This window comes from Scyliorhinus canicula, chromosome 11 (assembly GCF_902713615.1).
Source record: "Scyliorhinus canicula chromosome 11, sScyCan1.1, whole genome shotgun sequence".
NCBI lineage: Eukaryota > Metazoa > Chordata > Chondrichthyes > Carcharhiniformes > Scyliorhinidae > Scyliorhinus > Scyliorhinus canicula.
Window position 1 is genome coordinate 71,118,638 of NC_052156.1, and position 15,454 is coordinate 71,134,091.

Consider the following 15,454-nt stretch of genomic DNA (forward strand, 5'->3'; position numbering starts at 1 on the left):
AGACTATCGGTCTGTTAAGAGGGTTTGTTTTTGTAACCATGTGTCTGTTACTTTTTTTTTGTAGTTAATGTATTCCTTTGTATGTGGGAGGAGGGGATTTTGTTTTAGTTTTTCCTATGCCTTGTTTATTTCATTGTTGGGAGAAAATTTGTTGTTGAAAAATTTGAATAAAATAATTTTTTTTAAAAGAAGATGGTATCTATTATGGCGGGGGTGTATTTGCATTTTTGCAGATGGGAGCAATGATGGACACCCCGGTCAGACTGAAGTGATGTCGTAGTTGGTTCCAAATTCTCAGCGTGGCCACTACCACTGGGATTTGTGAGTATCTCGCTGTGGGGGGAATCAGAGTGCGGTCATGGCGAGTGCTCAGTGGGATGTCCCCATGCAGGAACTCTTCTCCATTCTGACCCATTCTGCTCCAGTTCCTTGACCCGTCCCCGTTACCTTTCTGCGGTTGCCGCCCACTGGTAAAATTGAAGGTTTGGGAGGGTCAGGCCTCCCATGTTCCTCTTCTTTGTAGAAGCTTCTTCCTAATCCTTGGGGGTCCCCCCACCACCCCCACCCCCACCCCCAACCCTCCTCCACACAAACACACACCCGAACGCCATGATTAGTTTAGGCTTTGGGGTTGAAGATTGGGTGGGACCTGAACAGGAAAAGGAACCTGGGCATACATTCATCTTAATTGTCTGATCTCTCCCTGCTAGGGAGAGCGGGAGCAAGTTCCACCTCTTCAAGTTCCTTTTTACCTCTTTCACCAGACTCGGCAGGTTCCACTTGTGGGTCCCTGTCCAATTATGGGCTATTTCGATCCCCAGGTATCGGAATTTGGTCTGGGCCAGCTTGAACAGTAACCTTCCCAGCTCTACACCCTCGCTACTGTGGGTTCACAGGAAAGATTTTGCTCTCGCTCCAGTTATGTTTATCACCTGAGAAGGCTCCAAACTCCCTTAGGCATTCCATTATTCCTTCCATGCTGGCCGGGGGAATTGAGACCTAGAGGAGCAGGTCATCCGTACAGTGAGATTTTATGCTCTCTGTTCCTCCTCCGAATGCCTCTCCACACATTTGCTGCTCTGAGAGCAATCACCAATGACTAAAATAACAGGGCAAATAGAAGCAGGGATAGAGGGCATCCCTGCCTTGTGCCTCTGTGCAGCTGGAAGTATGTTTGCCCATAAGCTCGCCATGGGAGCGCTGCACAGTAGTTTCACCCACGCGATGAACTCTGGTCCAAACCCAAACCTTTCCAGTACCCCCATGAGGTGCCTCCATTTGACTCCGTCAAAGGCTTTCTCTGCGTCCAGGGAGATGACCACCTCTGATGTCCTCTCCCCAGGTGGGGTCATGATCACGTTCAGCAGACCCCTGATGTTGGCTGTTAGCTGTTTGCCCTTGACAAAGCCTGTCTGACCTTCTGCGACTATCTCTGGTCCGTAGCTGTCCAACCACCTTGCCAGGGCCTTCACCGGGATTCTGGTGTCAGTATTCGAGAGTGAGATGGGGTTGTATGTCCCACACTCCATTGGGTCTTTGTCCTTTCTGGAGAACAGTGATTTCGAGACCTGAGCCACTGTTGGTAGCAGGGTTCCCCTTGATAACGAATCAATAAACATCTCTCACAGGTACGGGGCCAGTGCTGCCGCAAACCTTTTGTAGAGGTCTGCCGGGAATCCATTCGGCACGGGAGCCTTGCCCGGCTGCATGGAGTTAATACTCTCCATGACTTCCCCCGGTTCTAGTGGTGCTTCCAGCGCCATGACTGGCATGTCCAGTCCGTCGAGGAAGTGCATCATCTTCAAGTCCCCCTCCGGTGGCTTGGAGATGTACAGCCCCAGTAGAACGTCACAGTCTCATTAATCTCATCTGGCACTGTGACAAGTTTTCCATTCCTGTCCTTCACCTGTGCTATTTCCCTCATGGCTGTCTGCTTTCTCAGCTGGTGAGGCAGCAGGCGGCTAGGCTTGCTTCCATGCTCATAAAATATCCCCCATGTCTGGTGGAGCTGGTTTACGACTCTCCCAATGGAGAGCAGGTCAAATTCCATTTGTAGTTCCTTTCTTTCCACCAGTAGTTCAGCGATCAGGACTGTGGAGTACCGCTGGGCCACCTTTGGTATGCAGTCGACAAATTGTTGCCCAGCTGCCCTCTTCTTCCTGTCTCGGAGACCCTTGTATGCTTTAATTTCCCCTCTTAACACCGCCTGCAGTGCCTCCCAGAATATGGAAGGTGAGACCTCCGTATTCTGACTGCAGGTTACATGCTCGGCGATGGCTCAAGATATCTTCTCACCGAACGCCTTGTCAGTGAGGAGGAGGGCTGTTTGCTAGCTGATTTTGGCCAGAGTAGCATTGATAGCACTTTATTTGGACTCAACTATGAAGTACCAGCTATTGTTCCAGCATCTATTGAATGACAAACTCCTGCCAACTTCCGGTGGTGGGGATGTGCTGAGCGGTGGCAGGACAGATGGCTCTCCTCTGGGAAACTTGGAAATAGACACGTTTAGCCCAAACATTGGCCGCTAAGCCAAACAAACCCCACCCCTCCAACCCCATTGACGCAGAGATGTGCCCTCAAATCCACAAAGCGGCCGAAAGGACAGTAAGGTCAGCAAGAGATTAAATTTGACACTTACTTCCTCGCCTGCCATAGTTCAGTACCACCTAGGGCAGTGCAATCACCCACTGAGCACACAGTCGAGCATCCTTATTTTATACCTGAACCAAATTTATGAGATAATTGGACACCTCCCTGGGACAATTGTTAATACATTAGTGTTATCTTTTATAAATGGGCTATAATGCATTTGAAAGCTTTTCCCTTGCAACTGCAGGCCAATACTGGATGATTGATAACCTCATTGAAAGGAGAAACCACCAGATCTCCAGCTCAGATTGTGATTGAATAAAGTCGTTTCATTTATCACACAAATTGCACCTAATAGGAATTGAAGGCAATAAAAATGAATGGTTAGCAGGTAAGGCATCAGTATTTAGTTCAGATCTTCTGCTAAGTGTAACTGCCTGTCATCGACTCAAAGTCAGTCATTTGCACCTGCAGTAGTGAGGGAGATAATGGTCAAAATCTTTACAGAGATGCAGGGAGGGTGCCTTGGAGGTTGAAAACAGCCGTAAACCACCATGGTCCATGGTGTTCCTGAACTTTGTCAGAGAGTGGGTCTCAGTTAGTCAGTGAGAGGTTAGCCACCCTCACATGTTGGACACAAGTGAGCAGGGATACCACTGAGAAGCACAACAGCAATGTCAATGCAATGCTGTGAGAGCTGAGAGAGGGCAGCCTACTCATGTGTCATTCTCCTCTTATCCTGCAAGGGAATGGTGCTCACAATACCTGGGAGATGGTGTGCACAGGAGACAGAAGCTGGGATTCTCCATTCTGGAGTCGAAGTGCTTCAATAGGCGGAAAATCGGGACTTGTCCCCGCTGGTGCTAAGATCTCCGATCTCTATCAGTTGCTGCAGCACCCTCCACCCCAGATTGCCAACACGGCACCCTCCCACCCTAATCACTGGCAAGCCCCCCCCCTGAACCCTTTTCAGCCCACCCAAAACCACCCATTCTGCCTCCCCCGCGCCCCCCACAGACCCACCTTCGGCACCCCCCATTCCCCCCTTCAGGTCCAGCCCCTTGGCAGTGCCAACCTGGCACCTTGCAGTCCGAGGGGTGGCAAAGTGTCATAGAATCATAGAGTCATAGATATTTACAGCATGGAAACAGGCCCTTCGGCCCAGCTTGTCCATGCCACCCAGTTTCTACCACTAAGCTAGTCCCACTTGCCCGCATTTGGCCCATATCCCTCTATAACCACACTGCCGATGTAACTGTCGAACTGCTTTTTAAAGGACAAAATTGTACTCGCCTCTACCACTGCCTCTGGCAGCCCGTTCCAGATGCTCACCACCCTCTGTGTGAAGAAATTTCCCCTCTGGTCTCTTTTGTATCTCTCCCCTCTCACCTTAAACCTATGCCCTCTAGTTCTAGACTCCTCTACCTTTGGGAAATGTTGTCAACTATCTACCTTATCGATGCTCTCATTACTTTATGGACCTCTATAAGTTCACCCCTAAGCCTCCTACGCTCCAGGGAAAAAAGTCCCAGCCTATCCAGCCTCTCCTTATAACTCAGACCATCAAGTCCTGGAGTATCCTCATAAATCTCTTCTGCACTCTTTCTAGTTTAACAATATCCTTCCTATAATAGGGTGATCAGAACCAAACACAGTATTCCATGTGGGGTCTTACCAATGTCTTGTACAACTTCAACAAGATGTCCCAACTCCTGTGTTCAATATTCTGACAATAAAACCTAGCATACTGAATCCCTCCTTCACCACCCTGTCTACCTGCGACTCCGCCTTCAAGGAACTATGAACCTGTGCTCATAGATATCTTTGTGCTGTAACTCACCCCAACTCCTACCATTAACTGATTAGGTCCTGCCCTGATTTGATCTACCAGAATGCATCACCCAACAACTGCTGCCAGAATGCCACCGGGGGACTTTCATGGGAGGTGGGGGTCAGCTTGTGCTGGGCTGAAGGGGCTCAGGTTGGGGGTCTTCTCTGGAATGGGGCTCCTTTGGCACCTCTCCCATCTGCAGCCTTTAAAACCGTAGGGTCGGAGAATAGCGGGAGGGCCTTCCCGACAATTTTCACGGCCTCACGCTATTCTCCTCCCCCTCCGTCCGCCCCCCGACATGAATTGCTGCTCGCCGTTTTTTACGGCGAACAGCGATTCTCCGCAGGCCGATGGGCCAAATACCGCGGAGTTTACGGCCGTTTTCACGGCCGCGATCACACCTGCTTTCAGCATTCGTGAAAACGGCCGCAAAGTGCCCGCCCCGGACAACCGTGGCACCGATTGGCACAGCCGCACCACGGCCATGCCAAGGGTGGCATGGGCCTGCGATCGGTGGCACCGATTGCGGGCAGTGGGTCCGATACCCGCGCACTATTTGTTCTTCCGCCGCCCCGCAGGATCAGTCCGCAGGGCGGCTGAGGGGCATGACGGCCTGCGCATGCGCGGGTTTGACGAGTCTGCGTGATGACGTCATCCGCGCATGCGTGGTTTGGAGCCGTCCAACCCGCGCATGCGCGGCTGACATCATCGTGCGCATCAGCCGCCGTAACTCTTGGCGGGCGGAGTTAGCGACGTTCGCTAACTCCGCGTCGCCGTGATTCCCCGGGCCCCAATACTAGCCCCGCCCGGGGGGGAGAATCGGGTCCCGGGACGGAGGTCCAAGGCTGGCGTGAAACACGGCCAGTTTCACGCCAGCCTTCACGACACGCCGGATTTGCAGAGAATCGTGAATGTTCCCATAAATAAGTGCAAATGTGCTCATCTGTTCCCCCATACTATTTAGACAATCACTCATGATCTCAGGAATACACATCCCTAATAATAAAATGATAATATTCTCATCTGCACCCCTAAACCCTTTAAAAAGTCTGTCAGTATGCCAAGTTTAAAGATCCGTGAAACAAAGAGTGTTGGAAACCTCTGAAGTGGTTATCACTCAATCAATTTAATTTCCTTTTGAAGTATGGAAGGCACTATATATGGCGAGGAAGTTGAATGCTTTGAAATGGATTGCTCACATTTAAAGTCACACTCCATTTCCTGCTTTAAAAAATCTTGATTGACAGCTCGTAGGAACTTCAAAGCGATGAATCAGATTTTGCCTCACCGTAGCATTCTCATTTTCCGATCTTAGTGGTGGGGAATAGAGAATCCCATACCTGCACCAATTCACCGGAATGGCAGAGGCTGTGCTAAACATCGCATGGGTGCCATTGCAACAGGCCATTGGCAGATCGAGACTGGAAGCCAAGAGTACGGTCATTTGACAGCTCTATCCTCAGTTGAAGGGCATGGATGAGACTTTTGTGGCTTGTCTGCTGACTCACCTGCCAAGTGTCTTGATGTTCATCTCAGCACTATTTGTTTATATTCGTTCATGTGAAGTGGGATTCACTGGTTTGGTCAGCATGTATTGCCCATCACTAATTGCCCTTAAGAAGGTGTTGGTAAGCTGCCTTCTTGCACCGCTGCAGTCCATATGATGTAGGTACACCCACAGTGCTGTTAGGGTGGGAACTCCAGGATACTGACCTAGTGACAATGAAGGAATGGTGATATCTCCCTGTCCAACATTGAAAAACACCATATAAAGGGCTGAAGCATCAAAGAGGCTGGTAAGAGGGGCGCCCCTCAGGGAGTACTGGCAACATCCCTCAGCTCCATGGCCCCTCCAACTAAGGAACCAGTTCTGTCGTAAGGCTCTGCGACAGAGGCTGCTCCAACAACGATGCAGGTACAGCAGCCTGTGGAGTAGCCCCCATGGGCACCTCTAAGACAAAGACATGGACATCTTATTTGGAGGAAACAATGGAGCAGGCTGGCTTCATCCTTTCCTCAGCCACAGCGGGAACATGGTTTAGAAGTGGGCATGGGGACTAGGTGTTACACTGACAGTCACAGTCGATGCGTCCCCTGGGTGGAGCTATCTGTTTCCTGACTCATTTAATTTACATTGTTGCAGTAATATGATTCTAGGTTATTGATTAGTCTTCTGTGTGGTATTAGATTGAGGTGGATACTGAATACAAGATTGAGAAGGACAACAGGGTGACTGGTGTAGGGGAGAGGTGCCATGGCAGCATTATTGGAGGATCTTTTGGTGGCAATGGGATCAGGTATTGTGTTTGTTGGATAATTTATCTCTCTATTGGAAACTGAGTTTTGCAGTCGTCTACCATAGGCCAAGGGATCCTCAGTTGAAGTGTAGCCTGTTCCCATCTCCAGTCACGTGGTAGGTTGTAATGGCCTCAGTGTCAGGCCAGTCCACCGTCTGAAGAGCTGATGGCAACTCTGTCAAGGCCATATTTGGGAGCACTGATTATATTTAAATTCCAATCACGCATGCTGCTGGCAGCCGTTGGGGGCCCCGGCCTCTGGTGATTTCCTGCCACCCTGAGCTGACAGCCAAACAGAGGTCATTAGCTTCCCAGTGCTAACATTAACCCCTGGAATGGTAACCACTGCCAGTACTGCAGTGAGGCATACGAGGAGGATTGTTGCTATAACCCCCGGAACACAAATGGGTGGGGCAGGATTACTAGGGCCAGTCAAGGAGGCCTCAGCGAGGGTTGTCAGCTAAAAGACAGCAGGTTGGCTTTCCCCCCTCATCTCCAGTAGGTCCCTCAATTGGGCACAGAGAAAGGGGGTGCACGCTGGCACTTGGAGACCACAGGCATGCTTTCCAGGTGAAACCTGGCGGTTTGCCAGCACGATTTGACCTCCACTTGCTGTCAGATGGCCAGTGATAGTGGGGTGAGACTGGTAAGTGACCCCCTAATTATATGTGGTCACCTGAGGTCTCAACTATTGCCCTATGGGGTTGGTAATTAGGCCAAAGCTTAATTGGGGTAGGCAGGAAGGTGACAGACTCTCTACTCTAAACCTTCCACCGCTTTGTTTCAGGACAAAGCAGCGCACTTGATTGGCAGCCCTTCCACAAACATTCATTCCCTTCCTCACTGATGCACAGTAGCAGCTGGTGTACCATCTACAAGATGCAGGAATTCACCAAAGCTCCTGAGACAGCACCTCTCAAACTCATGGCTGCTACATTCTGGAAGGGCAAGGGCAGCAGATACATTTAGAATACCATCACTGTGAAGTCCCCTTCCAAATCACTCATGACACCCCCCACCCCCGTCCTTTCACTATTGCTGGGTAAAAGTCCTGGACTGCAGCCATTCAAGAAGAGAGCTCACCACCACCTTCTCAAGGGCAATTAGGGATGGGCAATAAATGCAGGCCTAGTCAGCAACGCCCAAATCCTGTAAAGGATTAGAAAAAATCTTCCTCTGCCTCCCAGCCTACTTCCGGGTGATTTGTGCAGCACCCAAATGGTGGTCTCACTGTTGAGGAATACAAGCCTTTCAGCACCAGCGATGGCAGCTCTGTGCCACTGGTTGATCAGCTGAGCATGAACTTCTATCTCGTATATGAGGTTGACCAGTACCTCCATTAGCTGTGATGGCTCCACATCTTGTGGATGCCAAGCACACCCTGTGTGTCTCCGACACTGCGTGTTCCCTGTGTCAGACGATTGAAAATCCAAAACTGGCCCAGTGAGGCCTTTTAAATTGCTCCACAAACAGCCGACACTTAACCGGAGATGTGGTGGGTTCCAGACACCCGCACCCGTTCCTGCCTCTACCAGCGATTGAAAATCTGACCCGGTAGATTCACATTTTAAAAAAGGTTTGCATGCAAATTAAATATTAGGACATTGAACTTTGCACCTGCGACATCTTAGGCAGCACATGCTGAATGCCCATTTGACAAAATTTCACAGGTTTTGTTTTCTATAAAAAAGCAGGGCTCACTTTACATATTGTCACATCAAGTACATTTTTGGCATCATACATCTTGATACATTTGTGCATAATTTAGTATTTCTGCATAGGCCATGCCTTAAGAGACATATTTCAAAGGACCACTTCCACAGATATGTTGAAAAACCAATTTCGTGGTGTTTGCTCTCACCGAGACTGAACTGCACTTGGTGCATTGTTCAGCTTCTCAGGTACTGGAATGCGAGTAATATTTTTTGAAATAGATAAGCTCCTATCTGGCTCCAGTGGCTGTCTGTTAACATACTGCTTTTAATATAATGGTATGGTTTTACAGCACAGATCCACTCTAATCTCTCTCAACATTAGCAAATACTAATTATTTACTGAATGGAGCTGTGGGCATGATGTGGGTAATGCCTTGCAATTTTCTGTGTTGTCGATTAATTTTGCAGACAGTCTCGTACAGCTGTCACCACACCTGGCAATTCCAGTGCGATTAATTCTTCATCGTCCTAGATTAATAATGTACAAGGTGCTGTCTGGCCAGTCTATGAGGAACGCTCGGTTAGCTATTAACATTACCATTCTGGTGCAGTGAGCAGATGTGTGAAACACGTCACGGTTTTGTGAGTGTGCTGAACCTGAGATTCGGTGGCATTGCTCAGAACGCTCACGCAACCCTGCAGGCTATCGAAGGAAAGATACCTGATGAAGTTAAACCACAAACTGTCAACTTTCTGAAAAGCAGGCGTAGCCAAACAGTGAAGTTGTTAAACATTTGTACCTTGGGAAAACACAGAAGATTTTTCATTCTCCTCTATCAATAGTATAATGTAGTGTTCTCATGAAAGATAAGTTCAGATGGTTCCAAATCACTTGATGATGTGTCGAAGAGACACATTAGCAAGTGCTGTGCTGTTATTGCCAAAAGGAACTGGCCAGTAATTTTCCCCTGTGTTTTTATCCACTCTTTCCCTGACAGTACTGATTTGTGCTGGAGTATAGTATACAAAACATTTTTAAAAATCAGAGCAGGAGCGCCCCTTGACTCCCCCCTCTGCCATTAAATATGATCCTGGCTGATATTCTGCCTCAGCTCCACTTTCCTGCCTGCTCCGATATTCCTTGGTTCCCAGAGAGAACCAGTCTTGAATATACTCAAGGTAGGAGCATTTGCAGCCCCTGGGGTAGAGAATTCCAAAGCTTCACAGCCCCTGAGCTTCCACCTCCTTGGAGTGATTTGAAACCATACATTGGTAACCCAATTCTTCCTGGACAACAAGAGCAAGGTGCTCACAACAGAAACATTGAATTTGCTGGCTTTTTGCAAGGAACTGGTGCTAAATTGAATTGTTGTGCAAGCTAACAAGATTTGAATCTATTCATTATCTGATAATGTCACATAGTTGGCTGTTTTTACGCATTCAAGGCACTCGTCCTCTCTCTCTCCTTCTGGCATTGAGAAAGCACACTTCCCCCTGCCTCAGTCCGGTAGTGGGCCAGCCAAAACCTCCCTTGCCACACTTTAGGTCAAAGAGGCAGAAAAGGAGCAAGAAGCAGACACACAGCCTCCAGATAGCCACAGTAGCACTCAAGTCACTCCTTTCTCTTTCTCCCCTCCCCTCCCCTCCCAGCAGCAGATCTCAAGGCAGGAACAATCATTACCTGGAGACATACCGAGACATACCAACACATAGCATAATAGAAGGGACAACAAAGCAACTCTACCCCCCTCTTCAGTCCAGTGGTAGGCCAGCCAAAACCTCCCCTTGCCTCACTCCAGGTTAAAGACGTAGAAGCAGCCCCTCATTGAGAAAGCGCCCCTCCCCCTTCTTCATCCAGTACTAGGCCAGCAGAAACCTCCCCTTGCCTTACTCCAGGTCAAAAAAGGAGCTGCAGGAAGCAGACACACAGCCTCCAGGAAATTAAAGTCACACTGATTCACTCCTTCTCTCTTCCCCTCTGGCAGCTCCCAGCAGAAGACTCTCAAGGTTGGACCAATCATTATCTGAAGTCACACCACCATAGAGAATAGCAGAAGGGGTGTGAGAGCACCCCTACCCCGACTTCTGCCAGGTAGTAGGCTGGCCAAAACCTCCCTTGCTTCACTCTGGGTCAAAGAAGCAGAAGCAGCAGCAAACAGAAACTAGGCCTTCAGGCATTCTGCAGCCAAAAGCAGGAGCACACAGAAAACACAACCTGCAGTTATTTGGATCTTGCAGAATATGCGCCCCCCCCCCCCCCCCTCCAATAAGGGGGTGGGGCACCCTTAACAAGTTTCATGTGTCTTTGTATAAATAGAGTCAGCCAGTCAGGCACTGCGCTAGTAGGGAACTACTGGAGCTGCATATAATAGTTGACATGTTAAATAAAGAAAGTTTTGAGTTTCTCCACAACACAGTGTCTGTGGACTCTTCGTTGCCCATTACAAAAATGACCCATGACCCCATGCACTCTCCTGATCTCCATGGAGACGGAACCCCTAGTTCCAAAGTCAAAGCAGTCCCCCCATTCTGTTCCGAGGCAGGAAGAGAATTTTCCCCATTCCTTAAATTCCTTTGAAATTTTCTTCTTGCAATCACGGTCATTCTTTTAAAAAAAAACAAATGAGCACAATTAATTAAATTGTAAATATTTAGGGCTGTATTCTCCACTATCGGGATTCTCCGTTGCATTGGCAGTCCTGGGATTTCCCGATAGCGTGGGGCTACCCACAATGGGAAACACTATTGGCCAGCTGGCGAGACAGAGAATCCCAGAAATCTGCTGGATTCTCTGCCGCGGGATACTCCATTTTGCCGGCAGCCTGGGGGGTTTCCTGACAGCGTGGGGCTGCCCCACAATGGGAAACCCCATTGACAGGCCGACGTAACGGTGCATCCCGCCGGCAGGGTGAACCTGAAATGTGGTATGGCGGGGCAGAGAATCCAGCCCTTGGTGCAGCGGGACGGAGAATCCCACCTCGGTATTTCATTTCTGAACAGAACATAAAATGCTTTAATAGCAGTTTATTTAAAGCAAGTTTGTGCCACCCAAGTCACATTAGAATTCTCAAAAAAGTAGCCCTATAGCAAGTTCAGAAATTCTCCTTGGGCTGGATTCTCCACAGGCCCGCGGCAAAATCGTGGCTGGGGCGGGGGCAGAGAATCCAATTTCATTCCGTAATCGGGCCCGGCACGGGTACGGTGATTCTCCTGGACCCAAAAATCACCGGGGGGCCATTGCCAGAGGCCCGCCCAGCAATCCTCCACTCCAGACCGGTCAAGTATCCCACAGCGTGGAACTACCTACCTATTGCCGGTCAGGATGCTAGGATGCGGCTGCGGATTCAGTCCGTGGCCGCTATAGCTGGGGGAGGGGAGGTGTGGGGGATCGGAGACCATCAGCGGGATTCTCCAAGCCCCTGCCGGGTCTGAGAATCCGCGGGGGGCGGCACGAATCCCGCCCCGCTGCCATGACGCCGGCTGCCCTATTCTCCGGCGCCGGTTTTAGGGTGGGGGCGGGGTTCACACCACGTCGGTCGGGGACCATGGGCAGTGGTCCCCCCGGCAATTCTCCGGGCTCCAATGGGCTGAGCGGCTGTCTGTTTTTGCCCAGTCCCGCTGGCGTGGGTTAGACATGGCCCCACACGGTGGGACCTGGCAGGTACATCGGTGGGGGCGGTCCTCGGGGGGGGGGGCGACCCTGAGGGGGCCCCCACAGTGGCCTGGCCCGTGGTCGGGGCCCACCGAACTGCGGGCGGGCCTATGCCGTGGGGCACTCCTTCCTTCCATGCCGGCACCTGTAGGGCACCACCATGGCTGGCACGGAGAAGAGAACCCGTACGCATGCGGCAAAACACGCCGGCGATTCAGCGCATGGGCATGATCACGCAGCCCTTTGGCATCCACCTAGCCCCCGGAAGAGCGGAGAATTCCGCACTTTCAGGGGCTGTTGACGCCAGAGTGGTTTGCGCCAGTTTTCCCGCCGGCGTGGGGACTTAGTCCCCGGAAAGGAAAATCCCGGCCCATAGGTGGGCCCTTATAAGCGGCCGGGGATTATATCTGCATGGCCAATCGGGGGGGTTTCATTTTTTTGTCTGGCTCCGCGGTCCGAGTCCGCCTCGGAGCTCGACGTGGGCACTGGAGGCCACCTCCATTCGCATGCGCGGACTCCGAACCGGAAGTGCGGGGGCCCGAATCTGCAGCAAAAGCTGCAAGATTCACTCCGGGTCCCTGCTACCCCGCTACAGGGCTGAGAATTCGTTCAACTTATAGGTAAAAACTTCTGGAGTAAAACTCAATGGTTTTTACACCGGCGTGGGGACATAGCCTCATTTTGGGAGAATCCAGCCCCTTGTATTTTATCCCCTTCTTAAACAATGTACATCAATCAGCATTTCCTGAAAAATAGTCACTTGCATTTTCTTTTGCAGTTGGTAATATCATATGTGATTGTGAAAGAAAAGTAACCCTTGCTATTGATTAAAAACGTAAAACCTACAGATGCAAAAAGGCAAGATGAGAGCAGTCAGTTACAGGTACCACCAAGAGAATACATCAGGACTGAAAACAGCTGGATCTACGTCTCCAGGTCTTCCACAATGCCAGTCTCGAACTTGATATATGGAGGCACCTGTTGAAAGGCTTCAATGATGCAGAACTACAAATGAAATCCTTTAAAGCTTTAAGTGCTAAACTCATTTTCTAAACCTAACTTTCACTGACTTTATTGCCTAAACATTCGACTGTTTCTATGGGGGCGATTCTCCGAGCCCTGCGCTGGGCCGGAGAATCGGCGCAACCGCGCCATGACGCCAGTGCGCGATTCTCCGTTGTGCGGAGAATCGGCGCCATCTGCGTCAGCACGTTTGTTGCGGCGCGGGCCGCTGGAATTGCCGGGGCCGCCGATTCTCCGGACTGGATGGGCCGAGCGGCCGCACCGATACGACAGAGTCCCGCCGGCGCCGTTCACCCCTGGTCACTGCCGGCGGGAACTCTGCGGGAACGGTCGGGGGAGTGGCCTGTCCGGGGGTGGGGGGGGGGGGGGGGGCTCCTTCACCGGGGGGGGCCTCCGATGGGGTCTGGCCCACGATCGGGGCCCACTGATCAGCGGGCCAGCCTCTCCCCCCCGGGCTGCTTTATGGCGCGGCCAGCCCCTGAACACCAACGCCATGTTGGTCAGGGCTGGCACGCTAAAGAAGTCCACCGCGCATGCGCAGGTTGGCGTAGGCCAATTGCGCATGCGCGGGTTGGCGCGGCGCCCATTTGGCGCCAGGAAGGGAGGCTGGAGCGGCATGAGGGCCAGAATCGGTCGTGCCAGGGCCAGGTTTGCGCCGTCGTGAAACGCAACGTCATTCACGATGGCACGACCACTTGGGCTCCATATTGGACAATCGCCCTCCCAATATTTTGTTGTCCGCTTTGTTCTTTGGTTTACCTGAGAGCTCAGGTATTATATTTTTCTCTGTTCCTTTCCTAAGGTGATGACTAATGTTGGAACAGCCTTTGGTAAGGTTGGAAGAAACTGTAGCTGGATTGCACAGTTAGTAATGAAGCAACAGGATCCCTGGCTCCATGAGGCAACCACTGTGCCATCGTGCTGCCAGACAAGGAAAGGGTCAGGCTCAGCAGTGATTACTCCCGTTGCCCCACACCCCCATAGGTCATAGGTGACCACAACAAAAGTTGCCCTCAAAGTTTTAGCCATTCCTATGATGTGGATTTCCTCTTTTCTGATGGTAATTTGAATCTAGCTCCAAGTCAACATGATCTCCAAACATGCAGCAACAGAAATATCATAAACAAATAACTAAAAAAATATATTTTTAAAATATGTAGAATATCTTTATCATTGGAGAGAAATGTAACACTCAACGAATATAAAATTGCTCTTTCAGGGCCAGTGGGGGTGTTAGTAATTACGATCTCAGTATACCATTCAAAATCTTTTTGAAGGGTTTTTAATAGCAGGACGAAGAGCATAAGTGGAAGTTCTCTTCTGTTCAATGATTTCTAATTGTTCGCATTCTGGGAAGGAGTCACAAATGCATCCTCTGGAGAAGGTTGGAGATTGGTATTCTAGATTTCCACTTTAACCTGTGCATGCAGAAACTCCAAAAGTTACTGTCCATTTCAGAGGAGCAATCACAGAAAATGCTATCAATGTTGCTTCTATTACTATTAAAAGTCCAGATCCTAATGTACTTTTATAAACCTATGGTGTTGCAGGGAATTTTTTGGGGTGGGGGTGCGGGGCAACGGGAGTAATCACTGCTGAGCCTGACCCTTTCCTTGTCTGGCGGCACGATGACACAGTGGTTGCCTCATGGAGCCAGGGATCCTGGATCAATTCCAGTCTTGGGTCACTGTGTAGAGTTGGCATTTTCTACTCATGCCTGTGTGGGTTTCCTTCGGGTTATCTGGTTTCCTCCCACAGTCCAAAGAAGTGCAGGTTAGGTAGATTGGCCATGCTAAATTGTCCTTTAGTGTCCACAGATGTGCCGGCTAGGTGAGGTAATGGGGATAGGGTGGGGGAGTGGATCCAGGTAGGGTGGTCTTTCAAAGGGTGGGTGCTGCCTCAATGGGCTGAATGGCCTCCTTCTGCACAGTCAGAATTCTATGGTTCTATGGCATCCGTACAAACCTACTTTATAGTGGAGGTCATTGAGTAACTCCCATAAACAGGACCTGACTGTATTTCTTTACTCCAGACGACAGCTGGAAGCTACATTGCTCCCATTTTGAGTAGTGGAGGGTTAACCAGATCTTCCAAGCTTTTTATTTGGGTTTATAAATCTGAAAAGCCTTCTTAAAGGTGTTTGAAGTATAATGTCATTCTGTTATTAGGAAGCATTCTCACACTCCAATGCCTTGTTTAATAACATTCCTTGCTTTCAATTCAAGCAAGGAGAGAGGCAAAAAGCCCAAGTCATACTGAATAGAGCTTCCCTCACTTGAGTCCAAAAATATGTGAAGAGCCTTTTCCTTTTAAACATGGAACAAAAGTATAGGCCGTGAACAAATAACAGCAAAACAAAAGAGATAAATGAAAGTGCCAATCGCCATGGCAACCCTCTGTGTGC